General features: G+C 38.8%; 1 long non-coding RNA gene across 11 annotated transcripts in view; it reads right to left on the bottom strand.

Annotated features, from left to right (window-relative positions):
- LOC141567618 (uncharacterized) overlaps window positions 1-21,754 on the bottom strand; it is a 200,489-nt gene that overhangs the window by 153,123 nt on the left and 25,612 nt on the right. For all 11 annotated transcript variants that reach the window (XR_012490422.1, XR_012490424.1, XR_012490426.1 and 8 more), the window contains exon 3: window positions 19,356-19,453. This is a non-coding gene — a long non-coding RNA (uncharacterized LOC141567618). The remainder of the gene's footprint in view (window positions 1-19,355; window positions 19,454-21,754) is intronic.

Here is a 21,754-nt window from a genome sequence, read left to right as displayed (position 1 = left end):
GTCTTTTTCCACTGAAAGTTGCATTTTTCCTACATTATATGAATATTACTAATTTTGAAAGTTAAGTAGAATATTTTAAAATATGAATTCTGGGTTTCAATTATCAATACTAACTCCTCAAATGACACTGCAACTACCCAACTGCTTCCACGTTTGGGGAGGTACGTGTTTCTTTATTAATGTTTTGTCTGGGAGCACGGTCTTGACAGGGTTCCTCTGGAACCCTCAATATTGTACTTTGTGCTGCACTGTCTGTAGGGAGACCCTGTAGCCCTGCTGAGGCTTAAATTGGGTGGTAGGAAGAACTACGACTGGGACTCTAATTGTGGCTGTTCTCTTTTCACAAGGTTCTTCTTTGAACTTCTCATGTGTATCTCCGATTGTCTTCACTCTCCCACAGGCAACTCTCAGCCTATAGCCAAAGGATTTCAAGGTCTTTTTCTAGAGTTAGCCTGTCTTCTGAAGAGTTCCACGACTCACACAGGCTGTACCTACCAGCAATGCACACTTTACCATCTCCAAACCCCAGACTCCAGGGCCCACTTAGTTCTAAGTGAATTCTACATAGGGATGGTTTATCAGTGCAACATACCTTTATATGTGCTGAACTAAAATTCACAGCTAAAACTGGAGAAAGTTGCATTCACATACAATTTTTCTACTCTTGAATATGGTTCAATCTTGTCTCACTGCACCAAGAAATTCAAAACCACTTGCATTATTCCCTGGATTATCAACCTATAATTTAATGAATAGAAATTATACTTTCCACCTATGCTATTAGTGCATTTAAGGGTCAATATACGAGTCATAAAACAACACTGCTAAAAGCAGGATAGATCCCAACCTGCCTAAAAGTATATGATCTAGTATAAAAATTCTAGAGCTGTATGTATGGCTATCATCAATAATATGAGGATGAAAAAGCAACATTTATTAAGTACCTACTATGTGCCAAGCATTTTATCCTTATTAACAGCCTTGTATGGTAGGTAGTAGGTATACAGCACCAGACTCTTAAAGCCACCAAGATGCCTCCCGAAATCCCAGGGCTACATCCTCTTAAATGCTGGTTAGTGTGACTCTGTCTTAAGAAGCAGAAGTTGGTCAGTTTTCACCAGAATGAGCAGCTAGTAATTAACATCTATATTAGAACTGTTGTATGTAATTAACACGAAAAGATCAATCTTACCCATAGGACAGGCTAACGTGTCTGAAAGTTGAATTTGCAGTTACCTCACCCCAGCAGGCCCAAGGATACAAATATTCTTCAGAGAAACTGCAGTATGATGACCAAATTCATTTTTCAGTTTAGATTTTCATGGGGGGAAAAATGGGTAGCTTGTTATATTTGTGCCTCAAATATTTCAGGCAAAAGTTGTTTCTTCCACATCACATAATTTGTGAAGTCTTGAATTACTTTCTGTTATGAAAACTTGTATTAATGAGCGCCAAGCTCCCTGAAAAAATAAAGATTCCATTGTCGTTCTTCACTCTGAAATGAACTGGACTTCTGAATGGGCAAAAATAGAAGCCTAGCTCTTAAAATTCCACGAAAAAAATGTTGTTTGCTTCCTTCAAAGCTTAAAAGCTTCACATTCCTCTTCAAAATAAAATATCTCCACTGCAAGGCGTTTGTCAGAGGACTTGAGAGCAACAGGAGAAAATCAGCACTTACACCAAAACACTTAACATTTAAGAGAAACACAATTTAAGGGTCCTAAGGATAACAGTGACTTTCTAAGCTCCTTTCCTTAGTATAAGTTCCAATCAGTAGTTGCTGGATTCTGCTCCTAAAACTGCTCAGTGACCCCAGCCCCTGCACCAGCACACACACCTCCTGAGCCGTGGTTTTCCATAGGTGCCTTCTGGCCAATCTAATCCACGTGAACTGCACTCCTGGGTCTTTTATATAACTGTGGTTGAAGATATTTTTCACTGGGTTCTTTAAACAAAGATTCACGTGATAAATTTCTGCTCGAGTTTAGTTCCAGGAAATGTTTGGTTTCTGCAGATGTTTGTATGCTTCCGGTTGTCAGTACATGAAAACGATATTGTTCTGTTTCTTTTTCTCACTTAAGCAAATGGAAAACGCGTAAAATCAAAGATAGGACCCAAGTCTGCTCTGCGCTGATATATGGGAGTACCTCATCCTTCAAATGCTTTTAGGTGAGGTTGGTTTTATTTTTTTATAAAGTTACTTTACCTTTTGGCCCAAAATGTATACATAAGCTGCTTTAAGCGTTTTCAAAAGCTGCAAAATGTTAAACATAAAAGGCATATATACTGGTGACTGCTTATAAGTTCCAGAATAAAATGGACAGAAGAGAAGAGCACAGTGGTGATTTTACACTGAGAAGGTATAAATGCCCAGAATTAAATTCTCTGTTACCCAAAAGATAATAAAAGTTTCTGTAGAGAAACAAAAAGCACTCTCTCTAATTTACTTAAACCTAGTTTACCAGTTCGAATATACACATATGTATGCTCTTGGGGGAATTCCCTAAAAAAAGCCTGAAATTTTTACAAACTACTTTAGTAAGGGAGTTCTTCAAACATTATTTTGAAAAATTAAAACATTTTAGAAAACTTGTTTGTGTGCACTTCATTTGGAAAGCAGTCGGCTTACATATATGGCTATCGTACTCCTAATCAGCTATGAAGTGTTTTTAGCTCCTTTACCCTTTCTCAGTACTGACGTTCAACAGTAAGTGCCTAAAGTAATAAGCAACGAAAGTATCCATCAAAATCTCGAAGGTGTTTATTAATTGCTACATTAATACACCACCTCCTCTCACAAAGCATTTGAGACAGCCTATAAAAGTTCTGATACTACAATAAAATTACATTTTACACATATAAAATTCAGATTAAAAAAAAGTGCATGCCATTGTGTAGGCTCCAGGTTTCTTAAATCAAGCCATAAATTTCACCCTGCACTCTCTGGTTGACAAAACAAAAAGAGAAAAACAATCAATTACAAAATTCACATTGGCCATGAGTTGGTAAGTCTTAGGACAAGCAGTATGCAAATTTGTTCTGGTATGCAAATCTGAGAAATATTACTCTAGCAGATTATTATGTAAATACTCCTCTTCCTGATAGAGACCTTGATTGGTTCATCCAGCAGTTTCTTATAGTATGTAACATATACAGTAAAAATATAAAGCTCTCTGATAACCTGGATGAATAAAAACTAAAACCTAGAAAGGATCCAACAGAACTTTCTGTGATAATGAAAATATTCCATATCTGCATTGTCCATGATGGCAGCCACTAACCAACCACGTGTGGCTATTGAGCCCTTGAAATGAGACCAGTGCAACCAAGAAACTTAATTTTAATTGTATGTAATTTTAACAGCCATATTAGAAGAGCAAATATCTACCCACTGGACCACACAAGTCTAAAACATTAGTTATTAAGCTTTTTAGTAGCAGAACCATTTTGGGGTTGGCAAACATATAGAGAATCTAACACATAAAAAATAAAAAATGATATAGTGTATAAGTTTATTTTTATAAGTTCAAATTTATATTAATTTATAGTCAAGGAGAACATGAGTTTTCCAATAAATAACAATTAGAAATTGAAGATAAATGTGAGAGTTGTAAACTAGGATCAAGCCCCTTAAACACCTTATTTCTGTATTTTGATTGGATGCTCTGTGCAATGCCCACATGGGACTTCCAACGACACATTTTGAGCTACCCAATTACCAACGGCCACACACAGCAACATCTACTCAGTAAGCATAAGCAGTAAACATGGCATGCCAGCAGGGCAGTTTTAGGTGTTTCTCTTCATGCGACTAGTTTACCAGGAGTCCACATGGCCATACAGGACCTACTCTCTTTGGCATTCAGATGACAGCTCAGGTGCAAGGAAATGAAAATCACAGGGTGGGTGCAGTCGTGTTGGCTTAGAAGCCTGTGTCCCAAACAGAAATCAATACCTCATTGGTCCCAGCCATGGCTTCCAACATCCTCACAAAGTTTACACCCATCTCTGAAAAGTACTCCCGGGGAAGCTCCAAGCTATTGTTTTTAAGCGAGAATTTAAGGTTCATACATAGTTCCTCCACGCCCAAACTCATTTACCAACTAAAGATGACTTTTGCCATAAACCATGTTGCCTAGTAACATAGTTGACTTTCCACTGTTATCAGGACTCAGAGGAAATGAGTAAAAAGTTCATCCAAGGTCGGATTTGTCCTTAGAGAATGAGAAATGGTTTTGTTAATTCATTATGCACCTTCATAATTAAAAAAATAATCATAGCATACCAAGAATAGAAAATAATTTCCTTAATGAAAGTCTACAACAAAATCATACTTAATGATTAAATAAGTATTTCCTTTAAAAGGAAATAAGACCAAGATGACTATAACCGTCACATCTATTCAATAAGGTAGAGCTCCCAGTCAATGTAATACAAGAAATAGAAATAAGATATAAAATTTTTAATGAAGTAACAAAATTGTCCTTATCTCCAAGTGATAATTGTTTATACACAGAATTATGAAGAAAAGCTATTACAACTAATAAAAAATAAGTTCATTAATGTTGCTGGATATAGGTCAATATACAAAGAATAATAATAATTCCTAAAAGCCAAAAAACACCACTTTGTAATTTTAATAGGAAGAGCTACCATTAAAAATGGCAACTTAAAAAAAAACAACACCTGAGTTTATGGACACATAGAACAGACAGGTGGTTGCCTGAGATGGGGATGGGAGGGTGGGTGAAATGGGTGGAAGGGAGTCAAAATTTCCAGTTATAAAACAAGTTAGGGGGTGTAACATACATCGTGGTAACTACAGTTAATAATACTGTATTGAAATTAGCTAGGAGAAATTAATAATACATACTTGAAATTAGCTAGGAGAGTGGATCTTAAAAGTTCTCATCACAAGAAAAAAAATCTGTAACTATGTATGGTGATAGATATTAACTAGACTTAGTGTGGTGATCACTTTGCAAAATATATATGAATACTGAATCATTGTGTTGTACACCTGAAACTAACATAATGTTGTATATCAATTATATCGCAATAAAGAAAAAAACAGAACCAAATGTGAATTAAAAATCAATCAACACACTTGTCAACTTTTTCTTAGTTCTGATTTCCTATTTATATGCTATTTCATTTTATGTATTTTTGCTGTAGAGTTCCCTCAAACCCTCTCTGCAAAAAAAAAAAGGCTAACTATTAATAATTAAAAATATATATTCTTTATCAAATCCCACCAAATCCATGTAACTACACACAAAATAGAAGAATCAGTTGGAATGGACGTAAACACTGACACAGCAGCCTTAGGATCAGGTGTCAAAACAAATGATTCCATTACTGTAACAGGAAAGCCTACAGGGGGGATTCAAACACAGAGCAGGCTATATCAGAGTTCTCACCTCCTTTTTGGCCACAAAAAACCCAAGCCCCTAAGGAATATGACAGGAACTGGAGCAGGGCAGAATCTGCAGATGGGAAGTATACCGATGGAAAAAAAAAAAAAAACTCCCCAGATGATTCTGATGTGTCCACTTTCTCCCCATCCCACCGCGAAAGCCCCCTACCCCTGCCCCAGCTGAGATCACTGGGACAGATTTAGTCTAACATTTGTTAAACACGTAACAGCTAGTTTACTGAACGCCGACTATGTCACTGTCAGCAAGTGAGTATTTTTATAATCTTGTACAGTTAAAGAGTTTTCTGGGCAAATTTTACTGGAACGTGGGTTAAAGCACAAGCCTTGAAACTTCAAAAATGATTGAACAGATGGTAAGAGGCTTCTCTCCCCTGAGGTATGTGTTTACATATCAGAAGGGTGATGAAACCAGGGCCGCTGAGATATTCCAGGGCTTATAAACTCAGTCTCTTGTCTTGGGTTATTGCTGTACGTTGTGTCTACTTTGAGGATAGTATGAATAAACATAGATATTAAAAAAACCTTATCAGTCACTGGGCTCTATGCTGGTGCCTAAGGATACAGCTGTGAACCACAGCAAGTTCCTTCTCTCAGGGAGCTTGCAGTTAGCTGTGGTACTGACAGTAAATAATCTATCATGACAAGTCCATGACGGGAGATGTACAGGGACCTGAGAGATGTCCATGGAACTCTAAACTGACATTTGAAGGATGCAGAGTTAGCCAGATGCCTGTGTTGCAAGTAAGAGACAATCCCAAACTAACCAAGCCTCATTATCTTCACATAACAAGAAAGCCCCAGGAAGGACGGCTCCATCACGCCAGCCAAAGCACAAGCTCCCCCTGTCTTTCTCCTCTTCCATCCTCAGTTTGGTGACTGGGATTTGGGCTCACTCCCTTCACGCCTGCAAGCTGGCTGGAGCTCGGCCTGCAGTGGGGAGAACTTCCCACATAACCCTGCTTTTTTCAGGGAGGAAAACCCTTCCCGAAATCCCCCAGCAGACGTCCTGTCCCACGGATCAGAACTAGGTCACGTGCTCATGCTCAAACCAACCACGTGGCAAGAATGGAACCTGCATGACAACTGGAGGGTACAGCCCCTGCCCACCTTCCCCAAAGCACATGGACCTGCAGAGAAGAGTGGATTCTGAAACAAAATTGAGGTTCCGTGAGAAGAGAGTGGTGAAAGGTTGCAGGGAAATTACTAGTAGTATGTGCTACAGTCATTAAGGTAATACTTTCCTTTTATAAAATGTTATCTTTGGCACTAACGGGAAATATAAAGCAATAAAAGACCACCTTGTTCTTAAGCAACAGCATACGGATATGTAAACTTTTTAATTTTAATAGAGAAAAACAAAGAGTAAATGAAACTAATACAGTATGAACTAAGTACGGCAAAGCCTGGGAGGTCACACAGTAATACAGGGAGATTAGGTTTTTGAATAACCAGAGGCAGTTCTGAAAGAAGACTATAATGAAATGACCAAGAGGCTGATTTATATTTAAAGGTAAAAAGGTAAAGCTTTAGGGATGAATAGATATGTTTGTTTAGCTGTAAGAGAGACTCTGGAGAATACTGAGAAAATGCATGGGCCAATATACCATCCACGAGGGCAGAAATTCTGCAAGTCCGTCTTGTTGTACAAAGGCACTCATACATATCTGAATGAATGAGTGATTGAATTTGACATTCTATTGGACTGGAAACTACCAAAGGTTTCTAATCAGAGGACACATGTAACCAAACTATTTCTGATGAAAAACTCTTGTTTTCAACAAATACGAGAGGTCTGACAATTAAGTTCGTGAACTCATTGCTGACTATCACTATGGTCACCTTCGAAGTACTCCCCTTGGGAAGCTATGCACCAATGCCAGCACCTAGTCCACTCTTCAAAGCAATTCTGGAACTCATTTTCTGGAATGGCTATCAGAGCTATCGTACCCTTGATGTCCTGAATGTCATCAAAATGTCTTCCTTTCAATATTTCCTTTATCTTTGGGTAAAGAAAGAAGTCACTGGGGGCCAGATCAGGTGAGCAGGGAGGGTGTTCCAATACAGTTGTTTGCTTACTGGCTAAAAACTCCCTCACAGACAGGGCCGTGTGAGCTGGTGCATTGTCGTGATGCAAGAGCCATGAATTGGTGAAAAGTTCAGGTTGTTTTCTAACTTTTTCACGCAGCCTTTTCAGCACTTCCAAATAGTAAACTTGGTTACCCGTCTGTCCAGTTGGTACAAATTCATAATGAATAATCCCTCTGATATCAAAAAAGGTTAGCAACATCGGTGCAACCAAGTTCACGAACTTAATTGTCAGACCTCATATAATGGACTGGAGGGAAATTAAACCAAAGGTGGGATCCACTGGGAAACTACTGACATCATCCAGTCATAAGGTCATCAGGGCTTGGATCCAGGGGTTCAAGAACTAAAAACCAGAAGTACAATTTTTAAAAAGTGATAGTTACGCATAAGTATACATACTTCCCTTATTTACAATGTCACAAGCAAATAAAGAAGGAGTGTTGCCTATTTTAGATTCATTACTGCATTATGAAAAAAAAAGGATGACTAATTTTTAGTTCACTTTATCTGACCCTGAAATGTAAGAAGTTTCCAACTGGGCTTTTTACCCTACGTTTCCTTTTCAACTCCAACAGGAAAGATGTGTGACTAAACCTGAGTCCATCAGAATCATGGTCTCTGTGGCCTCCTAGTGCTAGCCGTCTAGAATGACAGCTTTTGTAGGAAATTATTAAAATGGTACAGGCATACTTCGTTTGATTGCACTTCAAAAATACTACGTTTTTTATAAATTAAAGGCAAGACCCTCCATCAGCAAAAAAGTTAACGACTCACTAAAGGCTCAGAGGGAGACTGGCATTTTTTAGCAATAAAGTATTTTTTAATTAAGGTGGGTACGTTGCTTTTTTAGACATAATGCTATTGCAACTTAGCAAACTACAGTATAGTGTAACGTAACTTTTATAGGCACTGGGAAACCAAAAAATTCATGTAACTCCCTTATTGCAATATTTGCTTTCTTGCAGTGGTCTGGAACCACACCTGCAGTGTCTCCAAGGTCTGCTGTACACACCCATTCTGTCCTTGTTTTCATTTACATATACATGCAGTAATAATGACATCTCCCAAAATAACATCTCAGGCCCTGTTCACAAACATACCAAGGCTATGATTGAGGCAAACAAAATATCTATGAAGCTAAGAGTCATTAGATCATTCATGCTTATGTCTCCAGCATTATTATTTCCTGTGACAATCTGTGAGAAGCGGCTGCTAAGGAGCTTCTGTTATATTTTTGTTTCAAGCAAAATTTTAATTATTGTCTGTTCATATCTTGTATTTCATTTAATCTTTATTTCACTCCTGGCAACTTGTATTTATCCATTCTGCTTCTCCGTGACTATTCAATATAAAGATAACCAATGCTTCTACCTGTCGAAAGACTTGAGTGAATCTCCCTAGTCTAAGAATCTCTGATCTTCTGGCTGGACTGAGAGTATTTCTAGCTTATTTTGCATATATAGCAGGACTCTTGCTGACCACCAGTCTTGGTCACACACAAATGGGGCTCCACTTCCAGCCAGACCCCGAGTTCCCGCACCCCTGTGAGAGGCAGCAGAGATGCTTCAGCTAACCCAAGAAAAGACCACCAGGTGAGACAGAGAGGCTGTGCACGAACGACGTGATCAGCACGAAATACCCGGGTGTCTGTTTCACGGAACCATAAAGTTCTAGAGATACAAGTAGCCCAAGTCTTCAGGTCATCTGGACCCTTCATTCTTTTTTTTTTTTTTTAATTAAAGTTTATTGGGGTGACAACTGTTAGTAAAGTTCCATAGATTTCAGGTGTACAATTCTGTATTACATCATCTATAAATCCCATTGTGTGTTCACCACCCAGAGTCAGTTCTCCTTCCATCACCATGTATTTGATCTCCTTTACCCTCATCTCCCCCCTTATTCTCTGGTAACCACTAAACTATTGTCTGTGTCTATGAATTTTTGTTTTTCATTTGTTTCTCTTGTTCTTTTGTTGTTTCTGGTTCATATACCACATATCAATGAAATCATATGGTTCTCTGCTTTTTCTGTCTGACTTATTTCGCTTAGCATTATAATCTCAAGATCCATCCATGTTGTCACAAATGTGGACCCTTCATTCTATGAATGACAAAACATCGTATCAGAAGAGCTAAAGGTTACATATCCTAACTATATTTAGACATCTAGGGAAGAGCTTAGGGATGAATAAGGTAATAAATAGGTATATAAAGTCTAAGCAAACTAACAACACCCTCCTCTCCAAAAAGACAATACCAGGGTACACAAAAAATTGTATTGGAAAGAAAAGTAATCATGGATTATATGCTTCAGCTGTGAATCATGTTTTTATAGCCACAATAATGTAAACACTGATTATTATTCAAAATTTAATTACAGTTATGAGAAGGGAGGAGGGCCCTGCACATACGGATGGTAAGGGTGCATAAGAAAGATAAATCCTCTTCTTCTATCATGAGAAGTCAAAGATAATGCCCAAGACTGGAAAAACTAAAAACTGGAAAGAGCAACATGCTATCTAGAGATTTGGAGGTAATTAACCAAAGGATCAGGTCTCCGAGTTGAACTCCCAAGAGCAGAGACTAGAGTGGGGGTGAGATTTGGGAGACCGCTGGGTTTTGCAACAAGCCTTGTAACTCCTGGATTCCTGGAATTCTGTGCATGTATAACTGAGATTTAAATTAAATTAAACAGCCAAACAGAGAATAGAACGGAGAGTTCCTGACTGTTAATACCTTTTTAAAAAATTGTATTTATTTATTTTTTACTTGAAGAAAAATATAGAGAAAACACTGATATTTTATCTAAACAATTTAATATTCTATTGTTCTTGTTGCGGCCATTGTGTTTTCGTTAAATGGAAGCCCCCCCCCCAAAAAAAAAAATCAAATATTCACCAACTGAGTTGAGTTGGGGACATGTGACTCAGTACCAGGTGCTGGGAAAACATAAATAAGACCTTTCCTGTGAAGGGTCACTCTGTATTAGAGAAACAGACAAATACATAAACAACCACAAAAGCAAGGAGATAAGCACCCTAACACTTAAGTGCTCTGTGAGTCTTGGTTTCCTCATTCGTCATTATGGCTTGTTGGGCTTTTGTGAATATTTAATGATTCAGTACATGGAAAGTTCCTGGAACACTGCCTGCCAGATTATAAGAAAAATAAAGTCAAAAGACAAACCCATGCCTGCCTGATTTTAAAGCCCATGCTCATTCCGCTACATCATATTTTTAAAATAATCCTATTCTTTTCACAAACAAAAAAATTACTTTTCTCCTGGATCCAAGTGGACAAATAGTAACTCATTATTAATGTGAGTAGATGTAGACAGAGACGTAGACTAAAATCTGAAGATAAAAAAAACCTTTCCTAGCTTTTTTCTTTTCCAATTCTTTTTAATTATTTACAAATATTTGATTTACTTGAAAATAAGTCCCCTATGTCTTATAAGTTAGGAATAATTAAAAAGTTCTTGATTTATCAAGAAGTAAACTGTGTTAGTGAACTATTTTCAATAACCAGAAAGTAAATTAATTATCACTAGATGGCACTGTAGTGGATAATATAAAAAAAAAAAGAATGTAGCACAACTTACTTATCAAATTAAAAGAATACTTTCTTGCAACAGAAGAAGGTAAGATTGTATTACTCCTGTTTTAAATTATGTCATGGCTCTAAAAATAAAGATATGATTTAGTGGAAAAGAAAACAATGGCATAATCAGGTTAAATTTTATTTTTAAACCATTCTGGTATCTTAAATAAATATTCTGATAGCTTCTAAGCAGAAAGAATTCTGAATGTTTCTCTTGTTCATAATACAACACGTAAGTACAGGAACATGTAGTGGTTTGTATTGTAGCAACCTGGGGAAAGTGGAACAACATTTCCCAGAATCCTCTTCCTTAAATGGTGCTAGGTCAGAGTTGGCGAAAAGAGGGATTTCCTTGAGATTTGGAAGGAGGAGATACAGCAGGAGTTGCTGTTCTCTTAAGTCATGAATCTCTTGTTGCTTAGATGTGGTGACAGACACAGACGTTGGGTTCCAGTTCATTCTCTCAGCCTTCTGGGCCGTAGTTCAGCTCTTTTTCCCAAACATTGGACCTACTGACCAACAGGGCCCCAGGTCCATTACCAGACACTAGCAGGAGACATAGAGGAGGCACCCAAGAATATTTAATGACTGACCAATGTATATTTAGTAAGCTATAATAATGAATTAAACGACTTAAGCTCCTCTTCACACAGTAGCTTTAGTGTATTGATAGAATTATATAACCTTTTGCATGTATTAAATATTATATAACTTTTTAAAGAACAAAGCACATCACAAGGTAATCAGTGATATCAAATATTTAGAGATATTCCAGTTGAGAAGACGGAGCAAAATAGTGAGCTAAGAAATCCAACTCCATGACTTCTTTACTATTTACCAAATTATTATTTAGTAGTTTCATCCATTTTGCCTGAAAACCCTCAAACATTTAGTCACCTGTCGTTATTAGTCAGCTAAACTCCTGAGTTTGAGAACCAACCATCAAAATGGCTCCTAAAACTGTTTCATTTTTCAGTGCTGATAAATTAGATCTAGAGCTAGAATCCATGCGAGGAGGACGTGACAAGCTCAGTAATCATGTACTGAAAGAATTAATGAGTTATCTTCATATTGGTATCAGCCGGATTCAACTCCTTTAACATCTGCGTTACCAGAAAGTAATTACAAACAAGACATCAAAGAAAATAAATATAATTGCTAGTCCACTTTCGTGGATTAAGAAAACAAGATTTTTTGTTCTGCCCTGTTCTTTCTCGTGTTTGCCTCTGGCAATGTCCTTCAGTGTCCCACAGTCTGGATGGTTGCTTCCATATAGATAACTCCCCAAGTCATATTTCTAACACTGAACTTCCAGCAAAGTCATAATGCCATTCTGTCCATCTGAGTGTATTGCCAGTGTTTACAGAGGACTGACTTACCTATGTTCCAAATCCTTTACAACCATTATCTCTTCCGCACTCCTATGATATAGGTACTATTACAGAGATCCTGGTGTTAGATGCATAACTGAGGAACCACAGGCTTAGAGATATTAAGTAGATTTTCCAAGGTTATATATCTAGTACATGTCAAAACCAGGATCCGAATTCAGGAAGGTTCTGACTGCAGAACCCAAGTTCTCAACCATCATTGGATAGAACGACCTCCTCTCCCTTCGACCAGACAACTGGAGAATAAATGTCTGCCTCTGATTCTTCTTAGTATCCGCCTAAAACAAGCAATGTGTTGAGTATGTGTCAGCAATTATCTGTTGACTAAATATATTCTGAGTGAGAAAACTAGCTGAGGTGTTACCTAATATCAAAGAATAATTCCTGCTCCAATTTAAACTAGAGAACACTGTACTAAGTTTCATAAAATTTAACAACAGTGCAAACAACAAAGATAAAAACCAGGAACATTAAACTAGAGTCATGTAACTGCTATGCCTCAAATCTATCCCAGTCTTTAAATTCCCAGTACATTGTAGGACAATCACATATTTATCACACCTTCAGACACTACATTCTACTGACTCCACTGGGCTTTCTTCCCAAGTGAATGAATAAACACACTCCAGGTCTCTGCCTCTCCTGAACCTACTGAGGTAAAAAAGGCCAAATCCAGCCATGTTCTGAGAGACGACAGTTGGAGAATAACTTTAAGGATCAAATGCTGTGTAAAAAAAGGTACTTTTCTGCCTGTTCCCACAGAGATTTCACACTTGGAGTTTGTCACCCTATCTGAATTAAATGCATCGGAGTTTTATCCCACGAAGACATCGAATCCTACTCTCTCTTATCTGCTAGCAAGAAGCCCCTACTTGGTACTTCTTTGTGAATAAAAGATTGAGAGTCTGTTCAAATACACCAAAATACTTACTACCATGTACCTTGGGCATAGAAATGCTATCCATCCAGACTACGTTTTAAGCACAATAATCTCATAGTACACAAGTTCACGGTAGGTCTAGAGCAGGAGTGTCCAAACTTTTTCCAACGTTTTTTACCATGGGCCATATGTGGAAAAATACACAAACAGCCGGGCCACTCACTCGAGGTGAAGTATGTATTGCCTCACCTGGTTTATTTAAGTAAACTAAATATAGTTTTGGAATTTGCTGCAGGCCAATTAACAATGGATTGCGCGCCGCAGTTGGCCCGCGGGCCGCAGTTTGGACACCCCTGCTCTAGAGCATCAAGAGGATACTCCTAGGCCCTCCATGAACTTATTTTCCCTCTGGCCAGCAATTCCTTGGTGTGGGTCCTTTCTGTTTGGCCACTCACCTCCAAGCCCAGACGCAGGCTGAGCTCTTCTCTCAGGTCTCAGAGTAAAGAGAAGAGTTCTTGTCCGTCTGGGCACCAGATCTAGTCATTTCGGGTCGAAAGCTTTCTCCTCAGATACCAGACCCGCCACCTCACCACCCAGGAGTCCCCGTTCCAACACTTCCAACACTTCTCCTTGAGCATGTTCTCAGCCCCACTCCTGCTCTGTTTAGCGTGGGTTTTCATTCCTTGCTAGAAGTCAAGTTTTTTCTACAACTCTGCCAGAATCGCCCACTCACCTGACTCAGCAAGCCACACAAATTGCATACTTTAAAAATACCTTTGCTGTATCTTGTGCATTGTTCTTTCCTTTACATTTGAGGGAAACAATAAGGCCTGCCTATTTGATTACAGATGAAGTCCCTGACTCTACGTAGGCAAATGACCCCTTTGCCATGACTTTCACAATGAGGAATTTTCACTACAGACATTAATTAGTTGCTTTTAAATTTATGCAGGCAGAATAAGAGAAGAGCCTCAAAATAAAGCAGAAGAGATTCCACACTTCTTATTTGCCTGGACACAAAAATACTTAAATGTACCAGTGTATATTTTCTAATTCTGTCAATCGTCAAGGAAAAATAAAATGGAGAGAAAATAATCATCTATCCGCGATGATATGGTATAACTTGCCTGAAGGAAGAAGTTAGGGTGTTTTCCAGTCCCTCTGATTTATTCTTTGTTTTTATCCTTTAGAAGGTAATCTGACCCACTCAAATGATCCCAGAGAACCCCTTCTCCTTTTCTAAGCATCCACTATAAGACTGAACCTGGCTTTTGGTACTCTTCTTTCTTTAAACTCATTCCAGAAATGGGCTTCAGAGAACAGCTTTCTAAAGTCAACACAAACTTCAGACTTTGGGTCTAACAATTGGTCACAGAATGCGGAAACTCAAAAACTCAGTAGTGCTCTCAGATCTTTCAAAGCAAAACACTGAACAAAGATGCAGAGATAAGCACAGCCTTCAAACAACACCAGAGCCCACTGGCTTACTTCCATGGAGTCCCCAAGTTCTAGAAACAAACGCTCTGTATGTGACTTTTTTTACTGTATCACGACCATCCACTCCAACAACCTTGGTATGTCACTGTCATTGCTTAGATCTTTAAAGAAAAATGTCTTTCCCTAGCACAGGATAGAGGATTCAAGAATTCAGAGAAGAATTTATAGGTCAACACAAAAAATCTTCAGCTAGGAAAATATCAGAGTGTGGCTTTTGGCTTCAAATACTGTAGTCAGATTACTTGAATAACATTTTGTTGTGTCAGAGCCTTAAAAATGAATGGTTATATAGATTTTTCATCTAAAAAACATTTTCTCCTTTCCTAGTTATGATTAGGATTAAAACTATAAATACCAAAAAAAAAAAGTATTTCCCTCAGAAATCTATCAACTTAGTTCTGTAAGTGACCTCAGATAAACTCTTAAGTTGGACAAATACGCAACACAAAATACATGTGTGAATTCAATTAATTACATGAGTAATTCTCCATTTTTGGCAAATGTTTTATTCTGTTCTAAAAGCTTAAATACAAAATAGGAACAGTTTAATGTCATGAGGAACCTTGTACATTTGCTGAGCACCAGGAAACCTTAAAAAGCACATTGTCATTAAGTTCAAACAAAAGAGATTTGACTCCTTTAGAATGATGTCATTTGAAGTAGGACCACATAGAGAACTGAAGAGTCGTCAAAGAGCATGGCACCTGGTATCGGGATGAGCAGGATCTCAGTCATGGCTCAGTTAACTTGCCAGCTGTGTGATCTTATACAAGCCATTTAATTCTCTGAAATTCAGTTTCTTCAGTTATAGGATGAGAATAACAGTAATATCTACCTCACAGAGTTGTGATGACTGAATGGATTATGGTAAATGGGACGTAAGTAATAAATGTGAATTCATTTCTTCTACCTCCATTCTCTGTGTAAAATGAATGTGGCAGGTGTGGGCAATTTATACAGGTCATGGAATAGTTGTGTTCTTGAAAGAATCAGCGTGTTTGAGTCAGATTTTAAGAATACTGGGGGACATTTTGACACATACGACAATATGGAGAAAGCTTGAAGACATGCTAAGTGAAATAAACCAGTCACAAAAGGGCAAATGTTGTATGATTCCTCTTATTTCGGGTTCCTAGAGTAGTCCAATTCATAGAGACATTAAGTGTAATGGTGGTTGCCAGCGACGGGTGGAAGAGGGAGGAAAATGGGGAGCTTAGTGTTTAGTGGGCACAGAGTTTCCGTTGGGGAAGATGGGAAAGTTCTGCAGATGGATGGTTGCGATGGTTTGTACAACAATGTGAATGTACATAATGCCACTGAACTGTACACTTAAAAATGGTTAAAATGAATTCTATGTTATGTATATTTTACTGCACAGAAAAGAGCACTGGAAAGTACTTGTTATTTAAAAGAAACTTACAACAAATTCCTTTGAAAAAAGAATTTTTAGTAAAATAAATAACCATGAAGTAGTTGACGCGTTCCAGCTCCCAGGCTAAAGAGAGCGCTGTGGGAGAAAAATCCAGTAATTCTACCATTTGGGAGAATAGCTTGCTATCCACTTCAGCCCGGGCCTTGTTGCTGGGCCATGCCCCACAATTTGTCCCTAATCAGCTCTGCTTCTCAGTTTCTACAATGGTTGTTCCAGGCATGTGTGGGCACATTCAGACGATCACAGTATACTTCTACTACCTTCTACTAAAATAAAGACCTTCCCCCTCTCTCTCATCTGTAATCCAGCTCTATTTTGGATTGCTTTTTATGAAAAGGTAGTCGAGACTCATTGTCTCTACGCATTAAGATCCACTGCACTTAGCCACTGAAATGAAGTTTCTAACGCCACCACATTATAATTATTCTCACTCAGAGTTTCTGACTTGTTCAAATTCAATGGCCTCATTTTACTTCTCATCCCAACTTGACATCTTGGAGGCATCTGATATGGACTGTGCTTAGAGGATCTTTTCCTGACTATGCCCTTTAAATGTTGGGGTGTCCTGGATGGAGCCCTTTGCTGGGCCCTCCCTCATTGCTCAGATAGCTCCCCTTTTATAATCTCGTCCATTGACACATGTGTGACTCTATACTCCACATCTTTTGCTCCTAAACTTCTATCATATTTCCAACTGCCTTCCAGTTTTTGTCATTTGGAGGCCCATTCTCACATGTCCAAAACCAAACCCACTGCTTCCTTTCTACTCTCTCAGCCAATGGATAAACGATTTAAAATCTACAGCCATTTCCATCCTTCCATCTCTCTCACAACTGTTATATGCAGCTCCAGTCACTAAATCTCAGAAATTCTACCTCCCTAAATCACTTTGTCTCCTCCCCTACGTCTCCCCTGTCAATACCTCAACCCACGCCCTTCGTCTCCCTCATCCAGACTGTGGCACTAGGTTTCCTAACTAGTCTATTCTCTTTAGTTTTTCCCCTTCCAGTCCAATTTTCACACTGTTCCCAGGCATTTTCCTAAAATGTAAATCTGTGCCATTCCTCTGATTTTAAAACTTCCAATGGGTTCCCCGCAGCCAACAGGGAAAAGACCAGCTACTAGCATTATACACGCAGCTCCTTCCAACCTCATTTCCCCAATCCCCAGCTCCCATGAAGCTCAAGCTCCTTCTCAACGTTTCAAAAAATGATCCTCACACCTGTACAGCTCAGGTACAAGCCCTTCCTCCTTGTTTACATGGTAAGCAACTACATACTCCCAAAGACCCACCTCAAATGCCAGTCTTCCCAGGCCTCCCCAGGCCAAATTAATTACATGCTTCCAGAGCAGTTAGTACATGAGGCCTCTGCTGCAATGCTTATCACACAGCATCGCACTTACTTGTTTCTTGCTCCCAAGCCGTCACTGCACCCTACTCAGTGGAGCACCTCAAGACCAGGATCTCTACCTGACTTTTTTCAGTCCACCCTGGATTCTTTCAGGTTCATGTGGTGTCTCTTTCTCTCTCTCTCTAGTCACGCATCTCCCAACCATCAAAGCTCATCAACTTCACTGCCATACTCATGGACCATGGTGAGTAAGACGTGACCCCTCCTACTAAGGAGTTCCCAGACTAGCAGGGAAAACAGACACATAAACAGACGTCCATAAAACATGTTGTAGGAACGCAATGATAGAGTAATTCTGGGGTCATTCTGGAGACAGAGAGGCATGGAGGAGTGTGGGGCACTGGGAATGGAAGAGGCCCCTGGAGGAAGCTTCTGGGACTGATGGCACCAGAAGTGAGTCTCAGAGGACACAAGGCAAAGGGGACGGGAGAGTGTCAACAGGTGGGAAACAGAAAAAGGAAAATATACCAATTAACCACATTAACTTTTTGTCGGATGCAAGTAATAAAAGTCATAATGTCATCTTTGCAAATTTATCCCGATCTTTAATTGTGAAAAGAAACACCATCCACAATCTTGAGACAACCCTTCTCTCTCCTTTTTTCTGTCCCTCTCTCTGTCTCACACCCACTGCAGGAAGAATGAAAACTACATGTAAGGACTGTCACAGCAGTATTGACCTGTTTAGAGCCGGTGCTTATCTTTCCACGCCGCCTTCATCAGTCACTCACTTTCTGTGCTACCCATGCCAGAGTTTCTCAGACTTCCCTTCCACCAGCTCTTCCTTCTCACATTCTCTGGCCCCTTTCATCTCCTCCTGTGCTCACCTCCCATGCATGCTGCAGAATTGGGCTACATCATTTAATGCACCCAATTTATTCAAAGATGATGTTACCGAGAGCAAGCATATCTTTCTGTGCTAAAAAGAACTTATCAGCAATAGTTCTTTTATCACAGCATGAAATCTACCATTAATTTGAAACCATAGTTATAACTGCTAGTTTGGTTTAGTGTCTTTAAGTCTTTAGTGGAGACCTAAAGCTTTTTCTTAAAAGAGAAATAACACTATCAGAAAAAAATTAATATAGTAACCATTCCATATAGCAGAGAAAACTGATTTAATCTGGCTTTGTCAGTGTTTTACTACACAATTCTTTCGTTAATTTAATCCCAAATCTTTACAGAAATCTTGAAATATACTGTGTCCCATTAAGTAATTTAAAAAATATTTTCATGGTTTTGCTGCATCTTATTGACAATTATTTTACTAACATGAAAACTGATTAAATACATGTACAGGTATATAACATAAAATACAAAATCATCTTTCAATATAGTATTTACATTTGTCAGTTATTATTTTAATATTTACTATGTATTCATTGCACCCCTGCAAATTCAATTAACAAAGAGTATGAATAATAGAATTGTGCTTGAAGTTGGGAGGTAAGGGAGAGGAAAAATACGGGATTCCTTTCCTGAGAGCTGAGTGTGAAGTCATACTAACCAGGGGAGAAGGGAAGGGAAGGGAAAGGAGGCGGGAGAATAGCACAGGTAAGAATAGTTGAAAGCAACACGTGACGCGAAAAAAAATTATAAAGTCAGTTCATTTCACTTACAGTTAAACGATTCCCCAAAAACAAGTGCGGTAAAATCTGACTTCATCCCTGGATCCAAGACCTGAGTAGAAGTACCGCTGCAGGGAGGCTTGGTGGTGCTAAAAGGAAGCAGGAAGGGTGTAAGATCTCAACATCCAAGCGACGAAAGGCATGCCAGCCACTCATCCTCCCACCTCAAGCACTTTTTAGAAACTTAATCATCAAATTAAATGTTATAATCCAATTTCCAAAATTGTTCTACTCTCACTTAAACTGCTGTCACCTCTAATAATCTTACAGGCAAATGCATTCATTTCAAACATCATTCTGCTCAGATTCTGCTACATCTGAAGTTCTTGATCACTCTCCGCTTTATCTGGTCCTGACAGGAACACAGCTGGCTCTTCTTTCTCTCAAATGCCACGGCTCTAACTCCTGTTCCTAATCACGTACCAAACCACAGCTTCCCCCAAATGGTCCTCAATGCTCTGGCCTCTCACTGCGTACTCATCCCTTGAAGAACTCAGCCATCACTTCTGGGATGACAAATGTGAAATTTCCCTCTTGGATTGGACATTTCTACAAGAGCCCTGGTCCTATAATTTCAACTGCTTACACATTTCCCCTCAAATGTGCAAAATCCAACAGTTTTATCCCCTCAAAACTGGTTTCTCTTTCTAGTTATTACACGCCTGTTTGTTTTGCAGGTCTGGAAACACTGCGATAATTTTTTGCTCTCATTTTCCTCTCTCTCATCATCCTGCTGCATCCCTCATGTAGCCTACATCTCCTCTCTCATCTCCCCCGACTACGTCCGTCATTACTTTATTGCTCGATCACTTCACTAGGTCCTGTCTCCCACTTCTGCCGTTCTAAAGTTCATCTTTGATAAGAGCCACCACGTTCCATTTCCTCTAGATGCCATGTTTGTCTCCTTCTCAAAATCATACCATCACTTCTCTTCTTCAGAACACACACAGTGTGGTGGTTTTAAAACATGTTCCCAGATTCCTTGAGCTTTCTCTCCTTAAAAGGAGGAACCCCTTGAATGTGAGCTGAATTTCCTGGCTTGCTTCTAAGGAACAGAGTGTGGCAATAGGACCCCCTGGCTTGCAAATCCCTGCCCCACAGAAACTGTTAGAGATAATACATGTTTATTGGTGTTCAAGGCACTAAATTTGGGGGTAATGTGTTACACAGCAACAGATTTCTAATCTAGAAGGGCTCTCTGCTTGCTGCCCTGTGGATCAGGTCCACATACGTTAGGGACTCCAGGTCTTCCACTAAGGCCCCTACTTTGTCTTTGAGCACAAACATACTGCCTTCACTCTAAGGCCAGTCATTCCACGGACCTCACGTGACATGGTGAAATTCTGCCTCGACGTTAGCCTATGCTAATCTCACAGGAGATGTCCTGCCTGATTCTCTCTACCAAACTAAATTCAATACTTTGTTTTCGGCTAACTTCAAAGTCTACTTAACAAGGAAATTTTTCTATTTTTTTAATGCATACAAACAAACACGTATCTGATTTCCAAAAGGATATTTAAGTTATTTAAGGTAGAAATCATGGCTGTGCTATCTTTATATTCCCCATATTAATGGACAAATAGATATACATTTTTTGTTTAAAATTAACTTTCATGAGGCTTTCAAAAAAGTTTCGAATGTCTTTTAACAATGGACATATACAATACAGTTTACTTGACTTTAAAAGGGGTCAAATAGGGGCGGCCCGGATGGCTCAGTTGGTTAGAGCACAAACTCTCAACAACAAGGTTGCCGGTTCAATTCCCACATGGGATGGTGGGCTGCACTCCCTGCAACTAAAGATTGAAAATGGTGACTGGACTTGGAGCTGAGCTGCACCCTCCACAACTAGATTGAAGGACAACGACTTGGAGCTGATGGGCCCTGGAGAAACACACTGTCCCCCAACAGTTCCCAATAAAAATTTTTAAAAAGTATCAAATAGTTTGAGATGATAATTTGGTAGAATATATTACCCAAAAAAATATACACAGTCTATGATAAGCAATTCTATTTCCAGGAATCTATTTTACAGATGCAGTAACACAAGTAAGCAAAAATATAGATACAATAATATCCTCAATATCACTGTTTATCATAGGGAAAAATCAGAAGTGATATGAACTACATCCAGAGGAAAAATTAAATTAGGATACAATAAACTACCATGAATCCATTTTAAAAAATGAAACAGGTCTACATGTACTGACTGTTCAGATCTCCAGGATACAGTAAGTGAAAAAAGCAAGTTTCAAAAAGAAAAGAAAATATTTAACAAGTTTAATGACAAATGTATAAAACCCATCTGAGAAAAACTTTAAAACATTCCTAAAATGACACAAATGAAGACTTTACCAAACACAGAGACATTTCTTATTTTTGGATAGAAC

The sequence above is a fragment of the Rhinolophus sinicus genome, linkage group LG11 (genome assembly GCF_036562045.2).
Source record: "Rhinolophus sinicus isolate RSC01 linkage group LG11, ASM3656204v1, whole genome shotgun sequence".
Classification (NCBI taxonomy): Eukaryota; Metazoa; Chordata; class Mammalia; order Chiroptera; family Rhinolophidae; genus Rhinolophus; species Rhinolophus sinicus.
Note: the sequence above shows the minus strand (reverse complement) of the source record. Positions and strands in the feature narration are given on the sequence as shown.